This window comes from Pectinophora gossypiella, chromosome 7, assembly GCF_024362695.1.
Source record: "Pectinophora gossypiella chromosome 7, ilPecGoss1.1, whole genome shotgun sequence".
NCBI lineage: Eukaryota > Metazoa > Arthropoda > Insecta > Lepidoptera > Gelechiidae > Pectinophora > Pectinophora gossypiella.
Window position 1 is genome coordinate 1,778,903 of NC_065410.1, and position 16,417 is coordinate 1,795,319.

The 16,417-nt window shown below is 35.6% G+C and overlaps 1 long non-coding RNA gene across 1 annotated transcript; it reads right to left on the minus strand.

Annotated features, from left to right (window-relative positions):
* Window positions 1-205: 205 nt before the first annotated feature.
* Window positions 206-1,537, minus strand: LOC126368247 (uncharacterized). Its single transcript, XR_007566569.1, has 4 exons — window positions 1,175-1,537; window positions 939-1,073; window positions 724-850; window positions 206-357 (listed from the first exon to the last, which is right to left on the minus strand). It is a non-coding gene; the product is annotated as an uncharacterized LOC126368247 (long non-coding RNA).
* Window positions 1,538-16,417: the final 14,880 nt, after the last annotated feature.

Here is a 16,417-nt window from a genome sequence, read left to right on the forward strand (position 1 = left end):
ATAACTAGATGGTGCTAAGTGCGCTCGCTGCTAAAGCAGCTTCGCGGGCGTTGTATGTGGATTGACGTTTTCGTATAGTTTGTTTCGCATCACAGATTTGTAATAACTATTAAGACAGACACAAAAAGAAATAAAAAAAATGTGTAGGATATTGTTGGTTTATTTTATGTTATCAAAAAATAAAAATATAACATTATATTCTCTCTCTCTCTCCCTTGCATTGTTCCCATATGGTGGTGGGGTCTTTTTTCCGAGTCTTTTCCTTCCACTTCGCTCTGTTGGATGTATCGTCTGCGGAAACATTTCAGGAACAAAGATCTTCTTTGATGACATCTGCTTCTTTGCCTTCTGTATTTCCTGTTAAAAATAAAATAATATTAATTTATTTATAATAACGTATATTTATAATAACGTATAGATATAATATCCTTTTCTTAGTCGATAGCGATACGTTTTTGCCAAAGTGGTCGTGCTACTCATGTAACGTACCTAGATTCTTGTCACTATTGATTGCTGGCTGTCACACTGCTGCATTCATTGAAGAAGCTACCGACATCAGGCTTGGTTGATATAATACTATTGTATTAATAATCTCCTACGCAGTTTTTTGCCTTCTGCATTTCTTATAAATAAAATATATATTAAATATTATATATAATTTCTTTTCCTTGGTCGATAGCGATACGTCTTTGCCAAAATAGTCGTGGTCGTCATGTAACGTACCTCGATATATTGTAACTTTTGATTGCTGGCTGTCACACTGCTGCGTGCATTGAAGGACTTCAGGCTTGGTCGATTTTATTCTATTGCAATCATAATCTCCTACACAGTTTATTACACTCTGCATTTCCTGTGAATAAAATATATATTACATTTTTTTTCCTTAGTCTATAGCGATACATTTATGCCAAAGTGGTCGTGATCGTCATGTAACATACCTCGACATCTTGTTACTTTTGATTGCTGGCTGTCACACTGCTGCATTCTTTGAATGAGCGGCCAACATCAGGCTTGGTTTATATAATACTATTGTATTAATGATCTCCTACGCAGTTTTTTGCCTTCTGCATTTCCTGTAAATAAAATATATAATTAAATATTATATGTAATTTATTTTCCTTAGTCGATAGCAATACGTTTTTGCCAAAATAGTTGTGGTCATCATGTAACGTACCTCGATATCTTGTTACTTTTGATTGCTGGCTGTCACACTGCTGCATTCATTGAAATAGCGGCCAACATCAGGCTTGGTAGTACTATTGTATTAAAATCTCCTACGCAGTTTTTAGCATTGTGCATTTCCTGTTAAAAAAAAATAATGTTAATTTATATATATTAACTTTTATTTATAAATATATACATATATATATTAGGTGATTTCCAAACTACCCAGGAGGTACACCCAGTAGCTCGCTTTTTTTCATGTGGTTCCCCCGCTAATCGAGGCCGCATCCACCTACTTATATGAGAAGTAGGTTCTATCTAATGAGTTAGCAATAGTCATTCAATAAGCAGAGAAATGTGAAAGAAAAAGCAATTTTTAGCTAAGGAATTTAAAATAAAAAGCAATTTTCAGCAATTGGCATGCAATAAGCAAAGCAATTACTCAGTAATTGTCAAATGTAAGCGAGTTGTATAATTTAAAGATATTATTGACAATAACAAACACGTACCGAGTTTGTTAATACTTACATTGAGTTATCATCGCTAAGTTGACCAAATTATTAGTACAGGTTATCACATTCACTAAATGAAAATATGTGTTTTTATCAATTGTAACAATGCTTGCATGACCTAACCAACCGTTGGTGTTATGGACGCCAATCTTCAAGAGACAAGTGGACGGGTGTGAGGAAAACTGGCAAGATGAACACGTCGGTGTGGGTGCGACTGGTGCACGGGAGAGAAGTGGAGCTAGTTGGCAGATGGAATTAGGCATCACTCTCTTGCTTCAGTTAAGTTCCACTCAGATCAGGTGGGTTGTCGCATGGATGAACATCGCATGGGTTGGAGTAATTCGGAGTAGAACTGTCCATGTTGTTCCCTTCATCGTAGGCACTTCAGTGGACTGTGGATCGATCAACAATAGTTACGTGAGTTGGCTGTCAAACCGATATGACGTGCCAGCCGAATCTAGCGACCAGGTATGCAGGGGATGGAGGTATCCTGTGGAGTAATCATATCAGCAAAGGTGAAAATGTCGATTGGGAGTGAAATGGAGGGAGAAGGAGAGCTGCAGTCAGCGGTCACGATCTTGCTGCAGATAGACTACATGCTCAGTTTACGTGTAGTTGTAACTGTTCGAAGTTAATTGAAAACGATCGATATGCAAATTCCTGTTTAATGAAACAATAAATGAACAGGCAGGTGTTTTTTCGGTATTTAAACGCTAAGACCGTTGTTTGTTTACTGATTAGCAGTGGTATGATGAATTCTTGGATACTGATGAATGCTAATAAGCTAAGTATTTAAAACAAAATCACATTCAGAAGCACTAAAAACACATTAAATTAAAGAAAGAAATAATACCGTATGAAATATAATATAATATAAAGGATGGAAAGAAGAAATGCAAAGAACACAATTTAGCGTGACATGGCTCTAACCAGATCCACTGGAAAACATAAAACAATATAAAACCTAAGTTTTTGTTTAGCTCATACACGATATTATGTTTTTTGAGGAACCGTCTCATGCGAAACAGTGTTCTATTGAAAAGTATTGTAAGAAGAAATGCAAAGAACACCATTTAGCGTGACATAGCTCTAACCAGATCCACTGGAAAACATAAAACCATGTAAAACCCTAAATTTTAGTTTAGCTCATACACGATATTATGTTTTTTGAGGAACCGTCTCATGCGAAACAGTGTTCTATTGAAAAGTATTGTAAGAAGAAATGCAAAGAACACCATTTAGCGTGACATAGCTCTAACCAGATCCACTGGAAAACATAAAACCATATAAAACCTAAGTTTTAGTTTAGCTCATACACGATATTATGTTTTTTGAGGAACCGTCTCATGCGAAACAGTGTTCTATTGAAAAGTATTGTAAGAAGAAATGCAAAGAACACAATTTAGCGTGACATAGCTCTAACCAGATCCACTGGAAAACATAAAACCATGTAAAACCCTAAATTTTAGTTTAGCTCATACACGATATTATGTTTTTTGAGGAACCGTCTCATGCGAAACAGTGTTCTATTGAAAAGTATTGCAAGAAGAAATACAGAAAACACCATTTAGCGTGACATGGCTCTAACCAGATCCACTGGAAAACATAAAACCATGTAAACCCCTAAATTTTAGTTTAGCTCATACACGATATTATGTTTTTTGAGGAACCGTCTCATGCGAAACAGTGTTCTATTGAAAAGTATTGTAAGAAGAAATGCAAAGAACACAATTTAGCGTGACATGGCTCTAACCAGATCCACTGGAAAACATAAAACCATATAAAACCTAAGTTTTAGTTTAGCTCATACACGATATTATGTTTTTTGAGGAACCGTCTCATGAGAAACAGTGTTCTATGGAAGAAACGCAAAAAACACCATTTAGCGTGACATAGCTCTAACCAGATCCACTGGAAAACATAAAACCATATAAAACCTAAGTTTTAGTTTAGCTCATACACGATATTATGTTTTTTGAGGAACCGTCTCATGCGAAACAGTGTTCTATTGAAAAGTATTGTAAGAAGAAATGCAAAGAACACCATTTAGCGTGACATAGCTCTAACCAGATCCGCTGGAAAACATAAAACCATGTAAAACCCTAAGTTTTAGTTTAGCTCATACACGATATTATGTTTTTTGAGGAACCGTCTCATGCGAAACAGTGTTCTATTGAAAAGTATTGTAAGAAGAAATGCAAAAAACACCATTTAGCGTGACATAGCTCTAACCAGATCCACTGGAAAACATAAAACCATATAAAACCTAAGTTTTAGTTTAGCTCGTACACGATATTATGTTTTTTGAGGAACCGTCTCATGCGAAACAGTGTTCTATTGAAAAGTATTGTAAGAAGAAATGCAAAGAACGCCATTTAGCGTGACATAGCTCTAACCAGATCCACTGGAAAACATAAAACCATGTAAAACCTAAGTTTTAGTTTAGCTCATACACGATATTATGTTTTTTGAGGAACCGTGTCATGCGAAACAGTGTTCTATTGAAAAGTATTGCAAGAAGAAATACAGAAAACACCATTTAGCATGACATGGCTCTAACCAGATCCACTGGAAAACATAAAACCATATAAAACCTAAGTTTTAGTTTAGCTCATACACGATATTATGTTTTTTGAGGAACCGTCTCATGCGAAACAGTGTTCTATTGAAAAGTATTGTAAGAAGAAATGCAAAGAACACCAGTTAGCGTGACATAGCTCTAACCAGATCCACTGGAAAACATAAAACCATATAAAATCTAAGTTTTTGTTTAGCTCATACACGATATTATGTTTTTTGAGGAACCGTCTCATGCGAAACAGTGTTCTATTGAAAAGTATTGCAAGAAGAAATGCAAAGAACACCATTTAGCGTGACATAGCTCTAACCAGATCCACTGGAAAACATAAAACCATATAAAATCTAAGTTTTTGTTTAGCTCATACACGATATTATGTTTTTTGAGGAACCGTCTCATGCGAAACAGTGTTCTATTGAAAAATATTGTAAGAAGAAATGCAAAGAACACCATTTAGCGTGACATAGCTCTAACCAGATCCACTGGAAAACATAAAACCATATAAAACCTAAGTTTTAGTTTAGCTCATACACGATATTATGTTTTTTGAGGAACCGTCTCATGCGAAACAGTGTTCTATTGAAAAGTATTGTAAGAAGAAATGCAAAGAACACAATTTAGCGTGACATAGCTCTAACCAGATCCACTGGAAAACATAAAACCATGTAATCCCTAAGTTTTTATTCTGCACTTACTATGTATATTATATTATATATTATTGTATGTATATTCACGGTAAGTTGGATTTACTGTAGGTGTATGCAAATTAATAACAAGCATATTTGTTTGTTATTTACGTCATTATAAGTAAATAAATAACGAATGTAGACTTTAAAAAAACTATTATCTTAAAATATTACGTAGGTAGTTTGTTGGTTATGACTGTACACATATGAATTAAACTATTTGCAGTTACTTTCATTTCTAATAACATTTGGTGTATTTGGTATCATTTAAAACTAAACAATTTTACCAGAATATATAAAATATGACTCGCTTTCTATTTTTTAACTAATGGTGTTTTCTTTTACCTTTCAATTTTTAAGTATTTTTTTTTGTTTTAGCCATATTTTATTTGAAAATTTGAATATCAAAGTTTCACGTTGTTAGGTAGTGCTTTCTTCTCCAATTGTTGTTTTTCCAAGTAGCAGGTATTTTCTAGCAATTTCACTTTATTTAGCCTGTATACATGTATTAATTACTTTATGTATGTTTTGTATCGATGAGTGATCATTCTTCTGTCAATACTGGTGAGACCCGCTTGTGGGAGGCCAGAAATTAACATGATCAAATTTGTTTTTGAACTTGCTTAGGATGGTATAGAACATTCTTTGTTAATTATAGGCTTAATTATTTTTACATACGCCATTAAAGGTAAAGCATGGTGTACTTAATATCCTCCTGTGGCTTAGATTTTCAAACACAATAGCGAAACAATGGGATTTTGTTTAAGGACTTTTTTTCATGTTTAGCCCATCTGACAGTCGTCATATTTACCCATGTTTATGAATGAAATTGTTCGCACTGCCGGATACAGGTAATTACTGACCTATTTTATTGCACAACACAATAAATAATGTTCTAAATAACACTTTTCATTTATATATTTGTAGCCACAAATCTGTGCAATTGATGATGCGTCTTTGCTGACACAATGACGATGACGATTCATACACCATTGAATGCTAATGTATAATAATATATACTGTATCCATCACAGGACACGCGAGTTTTACTATGTAGCGTTTATGTGTACTCATTAATCGATTTCCAGCTTGGCAATTGTTTATGTTTCTGAATCTTTCTTCGAGCAGACATTTGAAGTAATGTTATTTCTTAAAGTTTCCTTGATGATGAGTAAACAGATCCGGATCCGGAGTTTTCTTTCTTCCTTATATTTATTATTTTAAGGCCTTCCTTTTTTTTTGTTCCTTATATTTATATTTTTTTTGTTTGTTTACTTAATTCTAACTAAGTTACTAATATACGCTAGTATAAAATATTCTTTAGTACAATTTTAATGCAAATTAAATTTTTTTACTATATTGATGAGTAAAACTACACATTACACAAATTTAATCGGTTATAAAAACTTATTTTTCATTGTACATTTATTTTCCTGAATTAATGAATGAAAATATCAAGTCGTTTGTGTTATAAAATAGCTAATCCAACTTACCATGAATATCGTATTTTTTTTTATTATTTTAGTAAATATATTTTGCTTACTGCTTAGTGAATGATAAAAAAATAAGTGACTAAAATGACAAAGATAAATTTTACTTAATGTAAGTTAGGTATTGGGTAAAATGCTTTTGAATGATGATTTGTTTAAATATACTCGTAGAAGTATAATTACTGCATAACTTATTGCTTTAAGTTGAGAAAGTAACACTTAGGAGAAAAATGTATCAATAAACATCATTGGTGTCTTCATAGAAATATTTTAGTATTCATTTATTGTTTATATACGCACTTAAATTTGGTAACAAAATCATTTGTATAGCGTTATAAAGTAAAAAATGAACATCAATAAATCATACGTTTGCTTACAAAAAACAAACAGTTTTAGCGCTTAAACACTGAAACAGAATTCTTTTCAAATAACTTCGAACAATTACCACTTTAATACACCTAAACTAAACATTGTCCATGTACAGCGAGATCCTGAATACTGATTACAGTTTCCGTACTCCCTCCTTTCCAGTCCTAAGCGACATTCAAACCTTCACTGACACGATCATTCCACAGGATACGTCCATCCCTTGTATCCCAGATCGCAAGAATCGGCTAGCACGGCATAGCAGCTTGACAGCTAAAACTCACGCAACCATTGTTGAACGACCTACAAAATCCACCGAAAATGCCTACGACGATGGGAACGACACCGACAGTTCTACTCCGGATCATTCCAACCTGCGACATTCATCCATATGACAGCTTACTTGATCTGAGTGGAACTCAGCTAAAGCAATCGAGTGATACCTGCCTCCATCTTCCAGCCAGCTCCACTTCACTCCCATGCACCGGTCGCACCCGCAGCCAAGTGTTCATCCTGCCAGTTCACTTCACGCCCGTTCTCTCGTCCCCTAAAGATGAGCTTCCACAGCGTTAACGGCTGGGAAGGGCATGCACACATTGCCAATTGATTAACACACATTTTAATTCAGTGATTGTGACTAATAAAATGGTAAACCTAGCTTTGAAATTCAATGTAACCATCATCAAATCGAGTGCAAGCTTGTTAAAGTCAGTTTTATCGTTAAATTATACGAAAAGAAGAAAAAACAAGATAGAATGAATATAAATAATAATAAATAATTCGCAATATACGATAATTTCAGCACATGATTTAACCGATCTAAAAAAACCCAATAAGCTTAATAACAGAGATGAACTGTTCAGTCTTTTCAAGAAGTGCCACCCTAATAAAGTTACGTTAAACTTAAAAGTTCCGATATGATAACGTTATTCGAGAAAGGTTGGTCATTTTCGATTCGGTGCCTGGGTAGTAGTACTTTTATGTCACGTCTTTCGCGAACGCGACCTAAAGCTACATACAGTTGACCGTGACTAAACATGTCAGATCTAAGATCGACCCCAACGCGACTAATCGTTTGACCCTGGCTCTTGTGAATGGTCATTGCATAACACACCTGCAATGGGAATTGACGGCGACACATCTCGTAAGGGCTGTTATGTTCTATAGGCGCTTTAAAAAGAATTCGAGGGATCAAATAATCTCCTAGTTCACCTTGTTTCCGAACTTTAATAATATATGGAGATGTTTCAACGACTATTACTTTGGTGCCATTTACTAAGCCGTCCGCGAAACTAAGATTACGCGTGATTACACAAACACATTCTAATTTTAATTGTAAGTCGAAATCTGGAACACCTTGTGGTCGAAGTGTATGTAAAAATTCGGGACTAAAATATACTTGATCAGCGTTGTCGCTTAAAACTTTGTCTATGGCATAAAAATGTAATACTTCTCCTGGTAGTTTGTCTAAAATAACGGCATTAATTTCTCTAACTGCATCGTTACGGGTGCATAGAATCGCTCTGAAGGAGCATACGCCTGGCTCAGTAAGAGTAACTTCTGGGAATACAAAATCAATTAAATCTTCTAATTCAGTAACATAATCAATGGATTCAAGTTGGACTAATTGCAAATCATTATTATTTGTTTCTAATCTAAGAGTAGGTAATAAATTTGAACCCAGTTTTAAAAGAAAATCTGCATACTGTGCGTCATCCTTACATCTCTGTGAAGTTACCAAACTAAATTTTTTCAATTGTTTCCAAATAGGTGAAGTTTTTAGTGACGCGTTTAATATATCAAAATTCGTTCGTGCTTCTGGGACTACTGGAGGAATTTGACGAAAATCTCCTGCAAAAATAATTATTTTAGAACCAAAAATTTTGTCTGACCTCATCAAATCCTGCAATGATCTATTTAATAAATTTATAAGGTATTTATGAGCCATCGGCGCTTCATCATACACAATGAGATTAGAATTATAAATCAATTCAGCTCTTTGAGTACCATTTGAGATGTTCCAGTATCCGCTATCATCTAATAGATGTAAAGGAAATCTAAACAAGGAATGAGCCGTCATTCCGTTTGTGTAATTTTGAGCAGCAATTGCAGACGATGCACAGGTTAAAACTATACCTTTAAGGTTACCGCGGATATATGCAGTTATGACCTTCAATAAAAGCGTTTTCCCGGTGCCGGCGGGACCATCGATAAAAATCGCACAGTTGTTGGATTCTCGGTAAACACTATCAACGCAAAGCTTTTCCACGTAATCGAATACGGCACGTTGATCGGGAGATAACTGTGGCAACCACTCTTCTACGTATGATTTCAAACTATCTAAATCATATTCAGTGCGTTCCCTATCCAACTCTGTTGACCTATAAACTACTTCCGGCAAACCTTGTTCTATTAACGAAGTTCCGTGTCTGCGTAGCATTCTATCTATTTGAATGAGGCACATGTTAAACGCGTTTTCTTCGTCATCTGGCACCCTGTAAAGGAAATCTTCGGCCAATTGACGTTTATACGTGTTCCACAGTGACGCCACTGAGGCACCATTAACAGCCAGCGTTACAAAAAAGCTACGAAGTCGTGGTCCGGTTAAAAAAGTGGAAGCTTCTTCCATAGCCCGTTCATATTCGACTGCGTCGTCCGCAAGTCCTACGAATTTGGCAGCTTCTTGAAAAGTTGTGCAATTTGGACCTCCAATTTGAAGTAAATCCGCGAAACTACGACAAGGGTAAACACTTAAAAGAAGTCTTAAAAAGAACTGTTCACCTCTGTTCGGCGCGACCCAAAATAGACGCGCGACGAGCTCACCCCGCATTCTCCGCGTAAGAAATTTGCCGTTTTGCATTTGCACCGCCTGAACTGTCTTTAAACAAGGATCTTTCGCATGAATGTTATAATTTTCAAAAAAGTCTAAGTAGGATACCCGATCAAACTCCTCAGTTAAAGGCCTACTGAAATAGTCTAAAAGATCTGAACCTGCATTATTAACTGCCTCGTTCGCGTGGCCAGGCTTAAAAAATACCGAATTTTGATCGGGCAAATGTACTGTTAACATTTTTACCGTAGGGTTCCTAGCTACAATATCAAATTCGAGAACACGCCACGCTGCTTCGCTAGAACTAATATATCGCTTAGTGACATATTGTTCGATTTCATCCTCACGATGTTCTTCATCAACAACGGCAATACGGGCTTCATCAGGTCCTTTTGTCATATATTTAAATAAATACTTAATTATAGCACGCTGTGTGGACACTTCTAAATTTATGTGAGCATCATATTTTAGGAGAAGAGCAGGATTATAAGGAACGACCCACAAATCATTAACTATTACGTCTCTGCCGCGATATTTAATAATCGCCTGATTTTTACTATTGCGACGTAAATGTATAAAACCTCTATCGTCACTGAAGGTGACTGGTGTTTCTTTTTTTGGAAAATATTTTAAACAGTTTTTTTTCTCACTATTCCAACACGGCAAATTAGTTCGGTAAGGAGGGCCGCATGGACCGTGTATCATGTGATCCATGACAACTTTGTATAATAAAGTTTGTGCTGGATCGGGTATGGTAGCTCGAACAAACTTATCAATATCCAGACTTTCTACTGGTCCACCACCTTCCACTCTAAAAGCAATATGCGCATGTGGTAGTCCTCTTTTTTGGAACTCTATAACATGCATTATATAAACAATTTTTCCGAACCATTTACCCGATTTTAAATCTTTTAATAACTCTCCGAGTTTTAAGTTGAAAACTCGAGCACAAGTAAGGGGGTCTTTTGATCGACCTGATAATGTTGAATTTTTTATTTCAGGCCAGTTGGGGTTACATGTTAAAGTTAAAAAATATGATGGTGGACCTAACCTGTTTACCATTGCTATAGCATCCAGGTATTTCTTTTTCATGTATCGTGGACCCCCTGTGAATGAGCTAGGTAAATAAATTTTACCAGGTTCTACTCCACCTTCTCCTAAAATAAACTCGTCATTTATTAATTCTTGGAGTGGAGCTACTCTTAGCCTGTTTTGTTGTTTTGTTTGGCTATTTTTCAAAAACCGCAAGCGTTCTTCTAAAATTCTACAAAACATATCGACTAACCACTCTTCAGATAAACGACCAAATATGCTAAATCGCGATTCGGATAAAAGTAAACAACGGACATATTTAACCTGATTAAGCTTATTGCCCTTATTATCTCTCATATCTGGATGCCAACCAGTATTTCCGTGAGGATATAAGAGAGGATACTGGAAAGTCTCGTATAAGGAATCCATTATATCTATTGTTCGAGGCCTACCGTCTGCTATCTTTTTGACTACAATACAGCGTGGAGAAAAATCTTCGCGGTCTGTACTAATAATTGCGGCAATTTCTTGACCAACAGGTTGATCTCCGAGGATGTTACCGTGAGTCGCACGAGTAGTTTTTTCGAACTTCAAGAAAGCTTCTGATGATTCCTCTAAACTTAACCTTCTAAAACAGTTTATATATGGATTAACTGTGTGCATGAACCCTGTAATCATTCGAACTACCGTTTTATCTAAACTTAATTCGCTAGCTAAACTCTCTCTCTCGCTACTGTCATTTATGTAAAAATTAATATTATTCGGACTTTCATTGTAAGACAAATCAAAGATACGGTGGTAAATACGTCCTTGAATTTTTAGAAAAGATATACCTTCTGGATGATGGTAACCGTGGGAAACACCTAATGCCGAAAATGCAAAAATATTATTGTAAGCGCGTGGTCTATTTAAAAAAGCTGGATTTGTATAAAATTCTTCGTTTAATGGGAGAAAATTCTGAACGTTATAATCTCCTGAATGACAACACCATTGCCGACGAGATTTCTCTTCTTCGAACAATGGAGCATTACATCTTGGACATCTATATGTTTGTTCATACAGAAGCGACGTATTTTTTAAATTATATAATCGAATAATGCTGAGTTCATGCCCCTGTTTTTCACCTATTAAATTTTTGGAATATCTCAGTGGCGTTTCAATGTTACGACTATTTTCTGTGTATTTTTGTGCTGCTTTTTTGATAATTTCAGGGTGAAGCTCGTTATAACGTTGAACGGCCGCGCGATGATCGTCTGGGTTATTCTCGATATAACGTTGAACGGCCGCGCGATGAACGTCTGGGTTGTTCTCGTTATAACGTTGAACGGCCGCGCGATGAACGTCTGGGTTGTTCTCGTTATAACGTTGAACGGCCGCGCGATGAACGCCTGGGTTGTTCTCGTTATAACGTTGAACGGCCGCGCGATGAACGTCTGGGTTGTTCTCGTTATAACGTTGAACGGCCGCGCGATGAACATCTGGGTTGTTCTCGTTATAACGTTGAACGGCCGCGCGATGTACGTCTGGGTTGTTCTTGTTATAACGTTGAACGGCCGCGCGATGAACGTCTGGATTGTTCTCGTTATAACGTTGAACGGCCGCGCGATGAACGTCTGGGTTGTTCTCGTTATAACGTTGAACGGCCTCGCGGTTAACGTCTGGATTGCGTTCGTTATACCGTAGAACTGCCTTGCGATTAACAGCGGGGTTTTTCGTTGTATATTTCCTTACAGCTTCACGATGCGCGTTTTCTTTACTCGGTTTTGGTCCGCGTTTCTGTTTTTTGGGTCGGCCGCCTTTATTTTTAACGCATTGGTTTTCGTCTTGATTACTAATTCTTTCTAATAGGACAACTGGTTTTAAAATTGACAGTTTCAAATCATTTGTAGTGTCATAAACATCTACCGGGTTTGAGTCAACTGTCAATTTACTATCTAAATTTTGCACAGAGGTTTTAATCGGGGCCAGTGTTGACTGATAGTTCATCAAAATAGAATCTAAAGTTTGATTCACATTCAGTAATGGTGATGATATTAAATCTATTAAAATAGACTGTGACGTTTCGGAACTAACCTGCGTTTCATTTTGCCATATAAGGTCGTCATTTAATACTCTTAACCGAGTTAATGAGTATTCGGATCCGTCATAAACTTCATTCGCGAGTAATAGTTTTGCTAGCGCTTCGGTTGAATCACATTTAAATAAACGTGCTACGTAAGGACCGTCCTCTGGCTTGCCCCTTCCTATATTAATATTTTTGCTGTTAACCGCATGGCTGTTAAAGAAATAATATTCACCATTAAACCGCCAAAAACTAAAAGTATAACCCTGACCCGTAAACAATATGCTATCGGTACTGTCGTTGTGATTTGTATTGTTCACATTATAAGCGAATTGCGAATCGACAGTATAGTCATTAGTATTAAAAAATACTCTGTTGTCCAATATGTTCTTTAAAGTTAATAAACCTATGTCTTTATTCGCGGAAGTCGTAGGATACGTATTAGAAATGATCCAGTTGTCCTCCATGCTAACTATATGTACGACGTTATTCCCGACGCGAAGCTCATTGGGTAATTCATCTGGCATAAAATAAGTGACACCCCTCTGAAGTAGATATTTTAACTGCATGTAAAGTGTATCCCCCATGTTTAAAATTTTATCAATTTCGGCAGTAGTGAAAGATGCGCGATTATGGAACACAGAATAAATTGAAGCGCATGCTGAGATAACCGTACATTGCGAATTGTTACCTTCATACACATCGGAGCCTTGGTGTGTTAGACCTAATGAAACAGTAAATGTTAAATATGTATTTATTTAATAGATAAGGTAATACACCCTATTATTGACACCCCTATCTGGTTCAAGGTAAGGGGCAATTTTTTTACAAACCATTTTAAGCGCCTTAGCCTCATTGTGAACATTAAAATTTGAGAAAATTACCGTACCAATAATTAAAGGTGCTGATAATTAGGCAGTTTACCCTATATACTTAAATTTAATCCCCCGCATTGGAGCAGCGTGGTGGAGTAGGCTCCATACCCCCTCCGGTTGATTGAGGGGAGGCCTGTGCCCAGCAGTGGGACGTATATAGGCAGTTTATACGTTTATACTTAAATTTAAATAAAATCGGAAGCATTGGCCGGAGATTGCGCAAAGTCGAGAAGAGTGGAAAAATCAAGGGGAGGCCTTTGCCCAGCAGTGGGATCGAATAGGCTAGATAAGATAAGAAGATAATTACAGGGAATGCAATAATTAGTATAGGAAAATTAAATTAGGTACCTATTATTAAAAAAATAATAATAAACAACACACATAAAATTTCAGTCGGATTAATAAACCTAAATTAGGTAGTGTGTAATTGTTGTCTTGATTTTTTTATGGTTAAAATGGCATTTGTTTAAGCACTTTTACACAATGCCGCCAGCTCGTGCCGTACAAAGCGGCAAAAGCAAAGCAGCAAAGCAACCGCCGAGCATCAGTCCAGTCGCGACAGTCATGTAGAGCACACTTTGTAGTTGAACTTGTTGAACATCAAAAGTCGATGAATAAATTCGTCATCTGTTGGCATCATAGCTGTGGCTAAAGTAAAAAAAATACGAAGCGCCCACTTTACAATATAGAAAATAGCATAACGGTTCTGTAAGTAATTATATGGTATATAAAATAAAAAACTTATGGAATACTGAAACTATGAGCTTAAGACTATCAAATATCATTCTAACCAACTTTCTCGAAAAAATACATACTTAAGATTACGCCTATTTCCCGTTGGGATAGGCGGAGACCACGCAATTCCACTTACTATGATCCTGACACATCACTTTCGCATCGACCACTCTTATCAAAAATATCCTGGAATTAATCAAATAAAATAAACCTAGGCCTTCCTCTTCCGATTCTACCAATTATACCCGCATAATAAATCTTGTCCGTGTCCAAACTATCTAAGCATTCTTTTGTCAATTCTCTTCACTACATCTTCTTTCACAACGGTCCCTTATCACACTATTTTATCATTCAAAGTCATTCCATTCATACTCCTCAACGTTGTCATTAGTAACCTTTTGACAATTTTAATAAAATATTAAGCAATTAATTACATAATTGTAACATAAATGTTTAATTGCAGGTAATAATACTTTAAGTCCAATTTCATTCATATTCTCTCTCATAATCTGTTCTCTGCCTACCCCAATGGGAAATAGGCGAGGATATTATGTAAGAATTTATCGACGGAATATTTCGAAGATTTAATATAAAATAACAGTAAAACGTAATACCATAGTTTTTGTTCTTGTTTTGATTTTATTGCATCATAGTGTGAGATTATTTCAGACTAATACAAGGCAAAAATTTAAAAAAAAAACCAGGCAAGTGGGATTTGGACTCGCGCACCTTTGGTTCCGTCCACAGAAAAGGTCAGTAAAAGAAAATTCTGATGGCGAAATCCAAGTATCTATATATAAGAGGATTGAGTTGAACATCACTTAAGCTATAGGCATCAAATAAAGAATAATACTACGTTAGAATGGTCTGTCTCGCTCGTACTTACTTAGACGTGTATCTACGTATGATAACACGTGTACGGGTATCTGCGTGTGGTTATGATAATAACCGCGTAAACTTAAAACAATGTATCTACGTATGATATGTATACATACTTACATACACACAATTTTCCTTTATTAACCTTTTCTGTGGACGGAACCTTAGGTACATACTATAGTATATAGGTATACCTACATTAATTTTTACTGTATCAGGGTTGTGGAGGTATGGTATTTTTTTATACACTCATTGTATTCGGCGTTTTCCATATCTTTAGACAGCTGTAAAGTAATAAACAAAATAATTATAAAGTTGTTACTTTATTTTGCTTATTACTTTTTAGCTATCACAACAAGTAATTTAAAAAAATTACACCGACTTCAAAATCTGTCAAATAAAAAGTAAGAAATAATATTTAGTTGAATACCTACCTTAGAATCGAAATTTTGAAATTACTTTTTGTTTGTTTAAACTCGAGATTGTGACTAATAATATTAATACGCCAGTAACCAGGTACCTTCGTTAACAAAACACTGGAATATAACATGTCTTATAATTTGTTAAATGTATGTAGTGCCCGACACACCCTTGACCGTTTTCCAATTTTCTTTAATTTACGCTCAAACCATTAGTAATCATAATTACTTAAGATCGAAGCCTCTATTAGTATAGTATCGAAACACAAGATTCCTAATGTTTAACTGTTTTTCAACCATAAGTTGGGAATTTCCAAACCAATTTTGATGAAACTTGCATTCTTCCCTATGTTGGACGATACTCAATCCCATAAACAAGCATTATTGCAATACAATTTGTAGTTTCTAAACAATGCATGGACAAACATACATCCATATATATGGAATTTGGCACACATTATGATATACATATGGGTCAAATTAATAACCTTTATTTTTGAAGTTGGTTAAGAAAATTTTTGTTTGTGATCTACCTAGGTGAACTAACCAGGTGTACCACGACCAACACGGGGTTTCCTTCAGTCCCCACCACATGGTCGTCAAGATATATATATAACCATATCCCTAACCATATTCAAAATATAGACAAACCTACATACACTCTTTGACAGTAATAAAAATAAGTTTCTTGTTGACAAATGTTATTAGCATTCAATTTTTTTTCAGCTAAATACTTAAACACTAAATACTTCAAAGCGTCATTATCTCATATACTTATTTAATATAATT